A 16,200-nucleotide genomic window follows, 5' to 3' on the forward strand; every position below is an offset into this window, starting at 1 on the left:
TTGTGCTGGGATGAGGCAGCACTGACTCAATAATGTGTTTAGCCAAAGGTTCTGAGTCACTTTGGTTTCAAAGCTTTTCAGCCCTTTAGAAATCGAGGACTCCAAAATTTGTGATTGTACATATTTATCAATAAGTATCATTTGAAACAAAAACTGAGAAATTTGCCTAATGTATTCATTCAAAAATATCAGTAAGTTACATGTTGACATAAATAACATTTTTTGTTTAAAAAAACACTATATTTTCAAAAAACAGAAGAGTGGCATTGGTTTTACTTTTTTGCAAATCTCTTTCATGCCTGGCTTAGTAACAAACAGCTAGAAAATTACATCTGCTTCTTCATTCAGTCTTTGGCAGATACCCCACATCATGCGGCCCCTGGAAAACTCCACTTACACTCACAAGTGAATGAGCTTGAAAAAGGCCAAAAACATATTTGTATTGTCACAAAAATAGCTTTGACCTCATTTCACAGGCACCCTAAAAAAGTGCTGGGGATCCTCAGGGGGTCTCTGGACCACATTTTAAGAAATGCTGGTGTAATTAAAATAAAAAAGACAAAATGTACTTATTTATTCAAACATTTGTGTTTTCACATGATGGGTTTCACTACATCTTCCCAACCAAACAGGGAGGAGAAAGGTTTCTATTCCACTACACAGAAGAACGTGTTTGTTAGTAAAGACATCGGTGAACTTGTTTTTTAAACATTCGGATGCAAAAGCCATGATTCAGGGTCTGTGGGACTCTTTGGGTGGACAGCCAATGGCCACAGTGATGTCATTCAAAGGTGATGGGCTCACCTTAGTAAGTAGCTCTTGAATAGTCATTGAGGGCAATTTGTTTGGATCCATCATTCACTCATTCCCTCATTTAATTCACTCGTCCCAATTCTATGTTATCTGTGCAACTTGTACATTCTTATTTCAGGAAGCAGGGTATCTTATTTTGGTGCCTCCTATCTTCTCATTGATGCCACTTTTGAGGGGAAAGCAATATGCCCTTTGCTGAGTACTGGAGTTGAGAGCAAAGAGGACCATGGTAAGAAGTGATATGTTCGCTCTCAGGACTGAAGTTGTGCACTGAAATGGAACTGGTTTCCAGTCCTTGTCACACTTACTGCGACTTGGGCAAGTAAGTCACAAGACTCTGTGAGCCTCGGTATCTCTGTTGATAAAATGGGGATGACAGTTCCCAGAGTGGCTAGGAAGTTCCCATGGAGTGATGTGTGGAAAGTACCTACCGCTGTTCCTGATGCCGAAGGAGGGCTCCACAAATGCCAGCCATGACGCTGTGGATCATGGGAAAGGGGTTGGAGCAACACCCCAATGTTGGCACAGCCGGCTGACTCAGGACCCAAAGAGGGGCTTTGATGCGAAGCCACAGCCTCCCTTCCCTTCCGTGTTGGAGCTACAAGAGCCATTTTACAGATGCTCAGTTACGATGGGCTCCTGCTCCCTCCAGCATTTTCCTGAATGCAAAGCTCTCCAGGTGTTCCAGAGAATCCATCAACAAAAAAGTCTCCCTTGACACGGTCTAGAAAAGTCTTTCTTGACACTCCTACTCCAGTCTCCCGAGCGATCTGCTTGATATCAGCCAATCCATTTACCCAGAAAATCTGCACAAGGGCCCCTTTTCCCAGAAAGCACCCCCCCAACATGGTTCAGGTTTGGTTTCCCTTCCCTGCTACCATTTTTCTTCTGTAACTCTAATTTCACACCTTTGTTAATTAAAATGACCAATCTTTTTTGCCTACAAAGAGCGTGCTGATAATTCAACGAGTTTCTCTGCATAATTCTTAGACATTACTCTGAAGGTGAAGAGCCATACTGAGTGAGACTCCGTGATTTGCCCCAGTTCCCACAGGTCACAGAGCAGATGGCAAGTCCTCCTCACCTCCCCCACCCATCAGCAAACTGACAATCAGCACACTGCAATTTGCTTTGATTCTCAAGATTTCTGTCTTAGTTCATTGAAGCCTCCTGGCTTTCTCTGGTATATTGAGAATTAGCACGGAAAGGGAACAGGGGAATAGCAGCACATTTAGACCACAGCCATCATTTCAAAAATAAAACAGCTCCTGTTAAACTGATGAATCCACAAGAGAGAGAACTGGGTCTCCACGGTGGCTCCCCCAGTGACTTTCTCATCCCTGCCTCACACTTTCCCCCTTCGATTGTCCAGCCCTGTCCTGCGAGATTATGTTTTTAAACACAGCTAGAGGGGCACCTGGGTGGCTCAGTCAGTTAAGCATCCAACTCTTGGTTTGGGCTCAGGTCATGATCTCGGCCTTGTGAGATGGAGCCCCGCATTGGCTCTGCACTTGGTGGGGAGTCTGCTTGAGATTCTTTCTCTCTCTCTCTCTCTGCCCCTGCCCCTACTTGCTCATGCTCTCTCTCTCTAAAATAAATAATCATTAAAAAAACCCACAGTGCTAACCTTGCCATTCTTCTCAAAAATGTCTAATGTCCCTTCACTGCCCACAGCCTAAAATCTCAGCTCCCTACGCTGCTATCTGTCTCCTTCTGTCTGCATTTCACTTCACCAAACTTCTCTTTCTCTCTCTGCAACTCCATCTCCTACCTACGAATGCCAGGTAGCCCAGTGCAAAGACTGCCTTGATAAAGGGAGCAGTGCACTGAGATACATTCAAGCACAGGTTTCTTACCTCATGGTCCACAGACCAGCTACTTTGAATACCATTGCCTAATATAGATGTCTTTCCCCGGAATGCCTTCCACCACCAAAGGTAAGATGTATCTATCCTTAAAGCCCTACTCACATGCTGCCACCTCCAGGAAGTCTTCTCTATTCATCACCACTGAGAATAGTCATCATTGGCACTCCCTCTTATGCTACTGACTATCGTGTCTTATAGTAACATTCTATATACCCATATCCTAATTCTTCCAATAGGCTACCTGGCGTCTCTCTCCCATATGTCTCTTGAACACATAAAATTCTTGCTGGCCTGGGGCCCCTCACACATGCCCTTCCCTCTTCCTAAAACCTGCTTCCTCCCATTAATTTTCTAGTCCATAATCTCCGACATTTCAGATTTCAACTTAAAAGCCACATCCTCAAAAAGACACTCTTGAGGATATTTCAGTCAAGGGCCTGGCAGGAAACAAATGTCACCTACCAAGGGGGGGTAATATTTTAATAAAAAGCCTATGTACAAAGGTATGGCCAGGGTTGAGGGACACCAACAAGAGATAGCCCAGGACACCACAGCTGGCACCAGCAGGTGCCTGAAGCAGGAAGGGAGGGAATGTGTACCAGAACCTGAAGACAGTAGGTGCAAGAAGAAAGCCACCTGAATTCACTAGTGGCTCACAACTGAGCAGTGAGATCTATAGAATACGACTAAGGAAGTAATACCACAGCCTCCTGCTTACCCCACTGCGCCAAAGGCCAACCTCCTACTGGGAGCAGAGGAGCCCTTGAAGGCAGCCCAGCCAGGTCAGCCTCCCAGAAGGGTGGAGAAGGATGGGAAGAAGGGTGACAGAAGTAACGCAGAATACCCACCATGCTCAGGTAGACCCTCCTGCGAGCCCACCTCCGAGCAACCTGTTCTTTTTCTTCTTAGCATTTAATAAAACGTTCACTCTTGGAGTGCCTGGGTGGCTCAGTGGGTTAAAGCCTCTGCCTTCAGCTCAGGTCATCATCTCAGGGTCCTGGGATCGAGCCCCGCATCGCGCTCTCTGCTCCGTGGGGATCCTGCTTCCCCCACTCTCTCTGCCTGCTCCTCTGCCTACTTGTGACCTCCCTCTCTCTGTCAAATAAATAAAATCTTAAAAAACAAACAAACAAACATTCACTCTTGTATCTTTTTGCTGACTGTCGATAAACACCTTCAAATTGTAAGTCCCATGGCCATGGAGGCAGGAGTCTTTTTTGATGTGCTCAGTACAGCATCCCCAGAATCTCTCTTATCGTCGGTGCCAGAGAATACTTGCTAATGAACACATGAACAAATGTAGATCAGTCAGACACAGTAACACATGTAATTATACACGTACACATCTCAGTTTCAAAGGGAGAAACCTCCTCTACAGAATTAAGAAATGCCAGGAAATTTCACATCAAAGTCAATTCAATGAAAACAAAATGCTGCCTAGCATAGAAAATCAAACTCTAACTTCAAAAAAAAGCCGATCATTTTCTAAGAAGAGAAGAAAAAAGTCTTTCCTATTAACCTGCTGTGAAAACACTCTGAACCAGACTAGATAAGCTATTGCTATAGTATACAAAATGATCCTCCTCCCCAATCCACACTGCAGATTTAAACAAGGTCAAGGGCATGTGGTATTCTCTCTTGAACTCTGTTTCCAGCAACACCTCGGCAGATCTCACACCGGATTTACAGTTGCAAGAGAGGAAAAGTGCTAGCAAATCCTCCAACCCCTCTTCCTGGTCTTGGGTTTTAATGCATCTCCCCAAAGTCTCAGTTTCTCTGAACTCTTGTGGTAACATTATGAGGAATACAAATACAAAACTTTTAAATCAAATTCAACATAAGTTTGTTTACGTGGTAAGTGTATTTTACAGACAGTTGAAGTTGATACCCAACCAAAATGTCCACATTTGTTTCTGTCCTCTGTCCCCCAACACAGTCACACTTTGATGAGGAGGAGAAAAGTCTTTTTCCTTACAGCATGTTACACAGTATGATTTCAAATACTTCATCTTTCTTTCACTTCCTCAAATGTGTCTTGGGCATCTTCTCCCCAACCATAGGACTTTCCTGTTTGCCACTCCCTTTCACTAGAAGATGCATACCTCTTTTCTCCAACTAATTCTGCAAAAATGAGCTAATATTTGGACCTAGGTCACAGTGTAGTTGTGAAGAACCATTGCAATAATAATTTAATAAGGTAGTACACGTAAGACAAGTAAAACAGCTCCTGGCACATAGTACCATCTTGTTGTTTGTTTGTTCATTTGTTTGAGTAATCTCTACACTTAACATGGGCCTCAAACTCACAACTCCAAGGTCAAGAGCCACATGCTTCTCCAAATAAGCCAGCCAGGCACCCCAAGGTCTTGATAAATATAATCATCAACAACATCATTATGATTACTTCTAAATTAATCTTCAGATCTTCTATCAAGCATTATTTGCTCAGGAAGATTTTATGTCCCCCAGGTTAGATTGGATGTCCCAATCATGCCCATTCATGTGACTGCATACCTTTCCTTCATAGCACTAATTACAATCCATAATTAGGTGTGACTCAAATTACCATTAAAAATAATATATATGTCCCTGACTAGACCAAAAAAAACAAACAAACAATGATGAGAAATTGTGCAGCAAGTAAATTTATGGGTCACCACTATATCCCTCGTTTCTAGGAAAGTATTTCACACTTAGTGGTCAAAATGCATGTGAAATAAGATGGACAGACATCATCTCTTTCTCTGATTGTGACACAATAATCACCACTTCTTTCCATACATTTCCTTCATATTCACTATCTAAAGAGCTGTAAAGGTAAACATTTGAGGAAACGGATGCATCAAGAAGCCATATGACTAGAGATTCTAGTTCCCAGAGTCACAGGTAGACCAGAAGCCAAATATCCATATTTCTAACCATATAGCATCCTGAGTACAAGTGGAAAATGGCAGAAGGTTTCTGTTATGGACTGAATGTTGGTCCCCTCCCCAGATTCATATGTTGATGCCCCTAATCCCTAATGGGAAGGTATTTGGAAATGAGGCTTCTGGAGGTAATTAAGTTTACATAAGGTCATGGGCTGGGTTGGGGGCGGGGGGCTCCCCCGTAATGGGATTCGTGTTCTTAGAAGAAGAGACTAGAGATCTTGCTCTCCTTCCCTTGGGCCATGTGAGGCACACCAAGGAGGCTGCCATCTGCAACACAGAAAAGGAACTCCCACCAGAACCCAACTATGGTGGCACCCCTATCTTAGACTTCCTAGCCTCCAGACCAAAAGAAATAAATGTCTGCTGTTTAAGTCCCCTCGTCTATGACATTTTGTTATAGCAGTGTAAGCAGACTAATACAGTCTCCTGTGGAGGAGAGGAGTCAGGGGGATACTTTGCTGTACTCAAGAGGCCCTCGGTCTTCTTCATATAGTTTCCTATATAGTTGTTAGAGCCAACTGTGAAGGCATAGTTCCAAGAGAGTGTGTGGAGAAAATGCTTACATTCACCATGCTATTTCTTCTTCCTGGACACATAGAAAAGGTGCATTTCCCAGCCTCCCTTGTTCTTGGATTGGGGTCATATAACTAGCTCAAACCAACAGAATTCAGGCATTAATGGTATAAACCATTTCCAGGCTTGATCCGTTGAATATCCATGTGCAATCTTTCACACTGTCCTTCCTCTCCATAGCCACCTTGGAGGCCACGAAGGCTGCCTATCACCTGCTAGACTCCATGTAAATGAGAAAAACATGTTTGTTTTATTAATTCCCTGATATTTCAGACTAGCCTGCCACTGCTACATATCCTAGTAGTATCCTGACTACTACGAAGAGGCAGAGTGGAAAACTAAAGAGAGAAATGAAGACAACAAGAGTCTGAGGCCAACTCTGGCATCAGCTTCTAATAAGACATTTGAAAGTCGTCTCTCTGGCTCTGAATTTTCATCCATGTTACTCAAACAGGAATAGATCACAGTGGATGCTCTAGGTTTTGCATATTACCTGGAAACTGGACTCAGTACTTCATACATCCCTCTCACCCACACGTACACACAACTCGGAAAGTGATGGCAAAACACATGGCGTTACTGAAGACTTTGTTGGGTGATAAGATGGATTATATCTAGAGTCACTGCATGTGCTATGCCAGGACAGTGCCCATTTAGATCCATTGTCCCAGTTTAATAGGTGTAATTATTCGTATAAGAGAATTCTTGACCTCTAGGGCTTTCTGGCTTAAACAATAACATCATAAGTTAAGCTAGTTATGTTACACACAACATACAGCAACTCTAACCCAACATCTCTCTGTTGTTTTCTCTCCACCCCGAGACTCCACCATCCCCTGCATGTCTTCCCTGGAGTCTTTCACTGGATTTTCTGCACCTAGCTCATTAGCTGAGAAGGAGCTCAGAGAAACACACCAACTCATAACTCCGCATCATATCTCATTACTTCAAACTAGTCATATGACTCCTCCTTAACGGCAAGGGAGAAAAGCTTATTGTAGGCTCCATGGTGATCTTATGTGCTCAGAAACAAAAACAGACGGGTGGGTATGAGTAAAGGTTTAACAAAATGCCTTCACCTTCTCTGTGGGAAAATGACAAGAGGTCAACCTCAAAGCACTATTTCCTTGATAAAGGTGGAATGGCACGGCTCATGGGGAAAATGACTCTTGATTGGTAAACAGCCTCTAGATGGGGCAAACTGTACTTGAACTATGAATACCGGTGGAAAGCCACAGATTTGGGACCTGGAATCTGTGAAAACAGATATTGGTTCCAATGGCGCTTTGGGTTCTCGAACCAGACTGGCCCCTGTACCCAACTGTGTAGTCTCATCACAAGGATAGCACCTGTGTTACTGCGGGGGAGAAAGAATATAGACCCTAGACTGCTGCAAAGAGGCCCACTGAGAGACTCATTTGGCATGGTGGTCTTGGCCTGCTATGTTTCCTCTGCTGTGTCTTTCCAAGTGGAGTGGGCCACTGCAGTCATGTGGATTTGATAATCCCCATTTTCACAAGATGCCCAGGCAGTTCTTCTGCATGAAGTTTGAGAGGTGGCGGTATATATGAACCCAGGACCAGAATCACTGGTCACTAAGAACGGGCATAACAGTGGACACAAATCTCTGCCACTCTTACTAATTCCTAGCTCAAATCAATATTCATGTGTATTTTCCTCTTGTTATTTCTAGTTTTCACTTATAATCACAAAATTACTGATATTCTTCAGTGGGCTCTGTAAGAACGATTAGGTCCTTCTATTTTAATTTACAATTAATCAATTAGCCTTCCGTCCCAATGTAGCAGAGCGGCAACAGTTTCCACAATATTCCACGTGCATTAAGTTTGAAGGATTATTTCCTCTTCCCCAAAATGCTTATCAGGTTCCATCACATCAAAGCAAGAGAAGGTTTTACCAAATGGGCAGATGAGCTCCTTGGACTGATTCCTTATGCTGTTTCAGTTCCCATGAAGGGTTTCGAGCTTGTCCAGGTTTTGCTACTCTCACATTTTCTGATGTGGAGTACAGAATGGGATACCCCAGAAAGCAACTTCACAGAGAAAGGAGAAAAGGGCACACAGGACTGTGCCAACCACACCGTGGGCTGGTTTCAGAGAGAGAAATTTAAATTCTTATATATTCCACATTCCCTAGAAAGAGGTAGTGAAAGGTAGTACATGGTATTCAGACAAGGAAATAATAGATTTTCCTATGACCTATAGGAAACTACATATATTTTAAAAAGAAAACAACATTAGATGTCCAGTGTGATCCAAGATATTACTTGTGGTCACCACTCTGGGTATAGATTCTGGGCTGTTTCTAGTACCTTCTGTATAAAAAGTGATACGTATTCATAGTAAACAATTTGGGACAAACAAAGACATATATAACATGAAAATAGAAGAGCTAAATATACTCAGTAAAGTTGCAACTGGGAAGTTGGCAGGAGGGAACAGAGGCACAAAAACGGGAATAAGGACAAATGAGCAAAGATGGCGGGAAACAGCTTGGGAGGAGAAACAGAGGAGACTGGAAAGGGGGAATGATGTTTTCGGTGGTTGGACCGGAGAGGACAGGAGAGGAGTTTGGTTGTCTAGATAGTCTGGTGGCCCAGAGAGGAGTTTGGTGGCCTAAATTAATGGTTTATGTTCTAACACTTCAAGTCAACAAAAGGCAGGATCTGATCCCTTTGACAAATGTAAACCAAGTGCTAACCATGCACCAGGAGGTGTTCTAAGGCGTTTTAAACACAGTATCAATCTTTTAACTATCCTAAAAGTGAAAATAAATTATCGCTCTTGCATTGCCAATGACAAGTGAGACCAGAAGCACCTCCCAAAGGTGTTGGTCTTTCACCTCCCAGTGAGTGTCCAGCAGATGTTTGCTTAAGTAGAAGGAAGGGCGAGGAATGTGAAGTCAGGCCTGTGTTTCCAGAACACTGGTCTGGACCTCTCTCCTTCTCTGTACACTCTTCTAGGCTTCACCTCCCCGCCACGTGTTCCCCTCCACATTCTTCCATTCGTTAACACCTCTACAGATGCTTCCATTCTCTCTGTCTGCCAATAACCCCCTTTCTTTGCACGGCTGAAATTTTGATGGTAAGAAGGCAAGGTTAGGTTGGGACTTTTTTGTTCTTCTTCCCAGTAAAAGTAACAACCACAAAAAGTGAATTGGTGCATTCTCTTGTGGTTGACATGTTTTCTCCTTGGCTTGTTGCTTCACAACTGAAAATAGGTAACATGGTACAGCTAAAGCACTTGTTCAATTTGAGATCATTTACTCCGGGGATAAATCAAGTTTTACTTCAAAAGCAAGACTCACTGAACTTCATATTTCGTAGGAAAAAAAAAAAAACCTAGCCCACTTTAAAGAGAAAAGAAAAGGTCATTTCCTGATTTTGCTAACATCAGGAAAAAACACTATAGGACATCGTTCAATGTCAATCTCCACCCCTCACGGAGTCCCCAGATCTAGCATGCCCAGGAGATCCAGGCTGTACTCTACACGAAAAAAGTCTGAGCAACTCAGAAATAAGCCACTCTTCTCTTCAAACAAAACAGACCCTAAACTTCTGAAAAGTTTCCAAATTTCTCTTTCTCCCCCCTGCCCCCTCCTTTCTCTATTTCTCCTTTTCTCCAAATAACATTCGTTCTTTGAATTTTTTGCCCACCCGTTATGTTCCAAGAAGACACAGATTTCCTTAATATGTCACGGTATCTGTTTTATGGGGAGACTGTGTGTTTGCATATACTTAGGGTAGGGACCGGACTTGACAGAGAGATAGAAATTTGGAGAATGGACGGCAGCAAGAGGGGAGGCTAGAGGGAGGATCAGGCCTTGGATCTCTTGTCTGCAATGGGCTCACATTTAGACCTCATTTATGAAGATGGCATGGTGTCTTAAAACAAATGTTTCTTCCAACATTGTGTCCTTAAAGTGGTCTTATTGGGTAAAGGTATCATTTAAATATTTATCAAGAGCCTGCCAGGTGTGGACATGTGCAAGCCATTTATTTACTCCAGAGATATGCTGTGTTCTCAGAGTGATTACCGCGCCTTTGGGGAGACAGAGCCCTAGGTAGGTACCTAGAGTACAGGTAATCGAATCTCATGATGTTTACAGCAACCTGCTGGCAGTCAGGCAGCCCTGGGTCAGAACATCGCTCAGTACCAGTATGACCTTGAAAGAGCCTTTTGGCAGCTCTGAGATTTAGTTTTCTTTATCTGCCAGAGGGCAATAAGAGCCCTCACAAATTAAGTGAAACTATGAATGTAATGTGTTTGGCACACAATGAGCTCATCTCGTTAAATGCAGGTGGTGGTTGTAATCATAAAACTATTACTCTCATCCTTATCGACTAGAGATAGACGTGTGCTCTGAAACCCTACGGAGGGATAGATTTCTTCTGAAAGTCGGGGGTGGACGCTCAGAGCAGAGACAATATTTGAACAGCAACTTAAACAAACGTGTTGAATTGCCAGAGCAAGAGATGTAAGAAAAGGCATTTAATGTTGCAGCAAGGATGCTGCCTGAACAGAAACGCAGTCAGCAGAGGGATTAGCTGGCTTGGGGTTCAGAATAAACAGGGCACCTGGAGTGGAGCTGGGATCAGAGGCTGAAAATGAAGCTTAGGGGACAGCCAGTGAGGCCGTGCAAGGACTTGTGACCCGGACTCCACAGGCAAGGACAGACACTGAAAGATGTTAAACTGGAAGGGGAAGGGTGGGAAGCAACCTAGTAGAATTTGAGTGCATTTTTACTTAGTAAACCAGTGTACACATCAAAGATGTCGCCACCAGGAAGCCCCCCTGGAGAATGATAAATGAGATTATGTTTCCTACCCGCTGTGCACATAGAATGCCCTGAATCATCTGGTATGAATACCCATTACATTATATTGTATTCACTACTTAATTGTCCATCTGGCTCCCCCAACTGTAAGCTTCTCGGAGTCAGGGCTGATGTCTGTAGGGTGTTCGCTGTTACAATGCCAGTGCCTAGCAGCACACAGTAGCCCTCAGATGCTCGATGGGTGGCATGCCGTAGAACATGTCATCCTGTCTCTTCTTCTCTGTCTTTTATTGATATGGAAGGACCTTTCTCCAGCTTTGCAAAAAAATGCAGACTCGCCTCCCTTCTTTGAATGACAACAGAGCTCTTTTTTTTTCTATTTCATTTTTATTTTTTACCATAATTATACACAAATACCCTTCAAAAGTCAAATCATTTAAAAAGGCAAACAGTTCAAAGACTCAAAAATTGGAAAACCTTACTAAAAAAAAAAAAAAGACAACAAAGCTGCCTGCCCCCAACTTTCTCTAGAGGGCAACTACTAAAAATTGTTTTAAAGTGATTTGTTTGGTGTTTGGCTCCGGATTGCATATCCCTGTGGGCTTCTCAAGGTTAAGAGCCCCGACATTTTATAACTGATTCAGTCTGTGAGGTGGGATATTCAACGATGGTTGAAAGGCAATTATCCAAATGATGACAGTTCATTGCTTAAAGCTTCTGTAGCAGTTTTCCCTGGAGCAGATCTGAAATGTCAAAGGCAATTTCCCGGAAATGTATTTTTTCAAGTTCTTTCTGAAAATGTTGCCTCTTCGCAAGACTTATCTTGCTACCTGAGAAAGGCCCTGTGCAATGGTCTTTGCAGTCCTACAGTGAGGAAAGAGGGTAGCAGGGCATGTGGGGGCAGAGACCCTGCCCTGCAAGGGTTCAGTGTCCTCGAACACAGACTGCAGGTACAGGCTTGAGAAAATGCAGACCTTTCCAGGAGGCAGCCAGCTGGTCTGGACTTCTGGGCTCCACCAACTCCGAGGAAAGCAGGTCTTAAGGACCATCTAGCTTAAGGATTTTCTAGTACTTCCCCTCTCCGAGGCTCCTAGATGCCAGGAAAGTGATGCTCTTTTTTTCCTCTTTATTTTTTTTTTCTTTTTTCCCCTTTTGGTCTTGACTCCTCCACCACCCTAGCGTCTGGTCATCTTTAATTCTGCATCACTGAACATCACAAGACTATATTTCTTTTTAAATATTCCAGGATTTTCACTTGTTCACATCAGTTCTTACCTGATTCATTGCCACGCCATGCTTTAAATTCATAGATTACCATCAGCCATTTCATAAAATGCTATGTATTTCAAAGCACCTGTACAAACAGCAAAGGGTCCATTTCTCCTTTTGAACTCATCTGCTCTTTACCATCAAAGAGAGCTATGCAACCCAGCATGTTTTCTTCTTTGCCCTGATTACCAAGAATCTCATCAGAAGCATACATGCTGTACATAACCGCTGAACACAGTCCTCTGCCAGGGTGTGTCCCTCTCTTAATCCTTAACCTCTCCCTTTACATCGTGGCTCCTACCTGGTGCCTTGTCTTAATGGCTTGAGTTCCAATATACGTGTGCATTTATTTTAAGTGGTCTCAATGCCTCTTTAAAGTAGGTAGGAATAACATGTGTGTGTGCCTGTGCATGTAATGTATAGATTCATATATATGTCTATTATGTATTAATTTATGAACACACACACATATTCCCAATGCTGAAAGTATATCTGTCTACATATTTCCCAGATCTCTTCTGCCAGCCTCTCTCTCAGCTCCTGGGGCCTCTCCAGTAGTCTATGTGGTCATGCACAAATGAGGGTATCTAGCTCCTTCTCAATTAGTGAATCCCAGGAAAGGAAGTTCTCTTCTGAAAACGTGAGTTAGTGATGAAAATATAAGTGCAGATTTTATGGAGGAATCTCAGAAAAACGCATTTCTGTTCTTTTCTCCAAATCCCTTCTTTTGTAATCCTGCCTTGAATTGAGTTTATTTTGATACTTTAAATCAGGGGTCAGAAAACTTTTCTGGCAAAGGGCTAAATAGTAATATTTTAGATTTTGTGGGCCATGAGATCTGTCTGGGTTGCAACTATAACTATTCAACGCTGCATTGCAATACAAACATAGCTATAATCTGCATAAACAAATGAGCATGACCCTGTTTCAATAAAACTTTATTCATAAAGTAGGTGGTGGGCTGATCTGGCCCATGACTGTAACCCTAACCCTTCCATATCCACTGTACCTGCAGCCACTAGATCCTAAGTTCAGTGTCACCCTGACCAACTCCAATGTCCAATCTATCAAATTAGACTTTGCAAAACAGAGGGATCTCCAGTTAATGGGACGAGATCCATCCTACATCTTTTATTGCTTGAAAATACCCTGCAGGAGTTCGCCCTTCTCTCACATACACCAAAAATTTTTTTAAAAAATATTTGTTTCTACCACAGTGTTCACCACAAGAGAACTTCAGATATATATTATAAATATATCTCCATCTACAATAGCGTTTTTCAGCCTATATTGGGGTTTAGAAAGTGGGCCCAAACAAGAGACAAAAAAAACAAAGCTTCCTTCCAACAATCTCCAGCACCCTGATCGCTACAGTGCTATGCCTCAGTTTTCTCATCTACACAGTGGGGTTAAGACTTCACCTGCCCAAAGGGCCATAGCCTGGACAAGATGCCCCCCCCTTGACTCTTTCTGGGATTTAGACAGATTATTTTCCTAAACCGATGATTTCCAAATGGTTTCAGGAATTGTAGTTCCCTGAGGCACTTGTTAAAACAGAGATTGCTAGACCCCAGCGTGAGTTTCTGATCAAGTAGATCCTAGGGTGGAGCCGAAGAATTTGCAGAGCCACCAAATTCTGTTAGTGCTGGCCCAGGGACGACAATTTTAGTCCACGATAGAGACCTCACAGTCCTCTACACAGGGAAGCAATGGCTGGACAGTGGGGGACAGTCCTACAGCTGGTTCCTCTTCAAATGCTGTTCCCTCCCATAGGGGTGAGATATTAGACCTGTTTGCTCACCGAGTCTCAGATGCTACAGTCACACCTCAGCTGACTACAGGTTGAAAGGAGGCTAGTGGTGACTTTTGCAGGGTCATGCTAGAACATAAAGGCCAATGGGTAGCCAGGTAAGCCCTAGAGAAGGACAGGGAAACCGGGGACCATTGAGAAGTGAGAGACAAATACACCATCAGGCAACTCCTTTGTATAAACCAACCTTCTAGAACCTTCTCTTTCCATAAACACAAAGTCAATACAAGCATTGACTGAAGGTTAATCATACATGGATCCCACAGCAAATACTGCAGGGTAGGAGGCAAGGAAGGCTGCCCTCAGGAGCTCTTAGTCTAACGGGGAAGGCAAAAGGCACACCGTATTCGCACACTTGACAGAGGTCAAAACAAGTAGTTAATAGGATACAATAGTGTGTGCATGACCATGGACTTTTCTGGAGAAAGGACAGTGGTGGGCTTGAGAGCCCTGAGCAGGCCTCCCTGGGAGACGGAAGCAGGCGGCAGGGGCAGGAAGGCTCTGAGGCAGTGGAAGGGTGAGGTCAGTGAGGCAGGAAGCAAGACTGTGCCTGAGGGGTAAGAGTGAGCACAGGGGGCTCCTAAGCATGACTTTACCCCCTCAACTCATCTCCATTTCTCTGCCTCAGTTTCCTGATTTGAGGAATATGGGTTTTGAGCTAACTGGCAAGTTTGCAAGTTCTGTTCCAGCCTGGAGAGACCCCAGGCCACTAAAAGGTGTATGAACATGCTGGGCCCAGCCTGCCTCTTCGTCGCCCTGCCTCTGCTTCAACCAGAAAACTCCACTTTCTTATGTGTCTGCACTCACTGCACAGTTTCGCTTCCAGAAGGGATTTGAAAGTCACTCAACAAGAAACTCTGTAAAAGCTCTTTCCATTTGTATCTCAGGTGACCAAATGAAAAAGAGAAAGCAGCCAGGAAGCACAAAGGATGGGACCACTCCATTGGCTGGGCTGGATCCCAGAGCAGCTGGGCAGCGAGGGGGGCTCAGACCCGTGGGGTGGGATGCCAGGAAGCTTGCAGGCTTGTAGAGGAGAGGCACGGGGACAACAGTGAGATCGGGCCCACGGGCTGCTGGAGAAGCAAACGGATCTGAAAATCTCAACTGCTCAGAAGGTTCTGAGTAAAAACAAAGGGTGATTTTTTTCCCCCTTGTCAGCCTTCCCTCTCAGGACATTGTACTGTATGCAAAACGTGTAACTGTAAGACAAACATTTTTTTCCACTGCCCTTCTCAGCCCCACGGGCCTTCAGGAAGACCTGCACTTCAAGCAAAGCCGTTTTATCAACACCCACAGCTTCCATTCCATAATCAGAAGTTTTCCACTTTCATCAAAGAGACTGAAGATAGAGGCCAAGGGAGCAAATCTGTTCTCAGCACGTGGGGCCCGTTATAGAGACCCCGCTACTCTCTCGTCCGTGTCCACCGCCGGCCACAGCCTTCTCACCAGATCAGCTAGGTACACACCCCAGAGGACACTGGCTGGCTTCAGCCCCACCTCAGCTACTAGACCAAAGGAACCCGTGCACCCACTGCTTCCAAAACTAAGCCTGACTTGGGGTCCGGAGCGGGAGGTGGTCAGCTCCCTTAACCGTGATGCAGTTACAATTTATAACACTCTAGGTAGTGCAAGAAAGCAATTTACCTCTTGATGGCTCTTCCTTCTCCAGGATCTGTGATTTTAGGGTTTCACTGGAAAAGAATATTCAGACCAATCCCTAGAGTCTGACCCAACTCCAGTGGTGTTCATCTGTCTGGGATCACTGCATTTGCAGCAGGAAGAATCATCCAAGCTTGACTTTGAATACAGGGCATTTCCTTAGGAGGAGCTGGGGTTCCTGCTGGCCTTCTGAGATACCGTGCCACCAAAAATGAGCAGAAAGGCAGGGGAGGGCGGGCGCTTACAGAGGACTGGGTACTTCCGAATGAAGTTTTCAGAGCTACAGCTGGAGGCCCCAGCTCTGCAGTGATTCATATTTTAAATGGGGTGTTGAAGTAGAGACCGTTAGTAACCGCAAAAGGACAACGCTGTCCCCTAGAGAATCTATTGTATCTGTCCAAATGCTCCGCTCCGCCCAGGGGACCACTAGCGTGCTTGACCCAGGTGGGCCAACACCTTGGCCAAGTCCATCCCCATTCCT

The 16,200-nt window shown here is 44.1% G+C and overlaps 1 long non-coding RNA gene across 7 annotated transcripts in view; it reads right to left on the bottom strand.

The window, feature by feature from the left end:
• LOC116569857 overlaps positions 1-16,200 on the bottom strand; it is a 62,646-nt gene that overhangs the window by 42,119 nt on the left and 4,327 nt on the right. For 3 of the 7 annotated variants that reach the window (XR_004277220.1, XR_004277221.1, XR_004277222.1), the window contains exon 3: positions 15,705-16,020. This is a non-coding gene — a long non-coding RNA (uncharacterized LOC116569857). Of the gene's footprint in view, positions 1-11,357; positions 15,134-15,704; positions 16,021-16,200 lie in introns of those variants that run through there. The other 4 variants (XR_004277219.1, XR_004277216.1, XR_004277217.1 and 1 more) reach the window with 3 other exon arrangements.

The sequence above is a fragment of the Mustela erminea genome, chromosome 12 (assembly GCF_009829155.1).
Source record: "Mustela erminea isolate mMusErm1 chromosome 12, mMusErm1.Pri, whole genome shotgun sequence".
Classification (NCBI taxonomy): domain Eukaryota; kingdom Metazoa; phylum Chordata; class Mammalia; order Carnivora; family Mustelidae; genus Mustela; species Mustela erminea.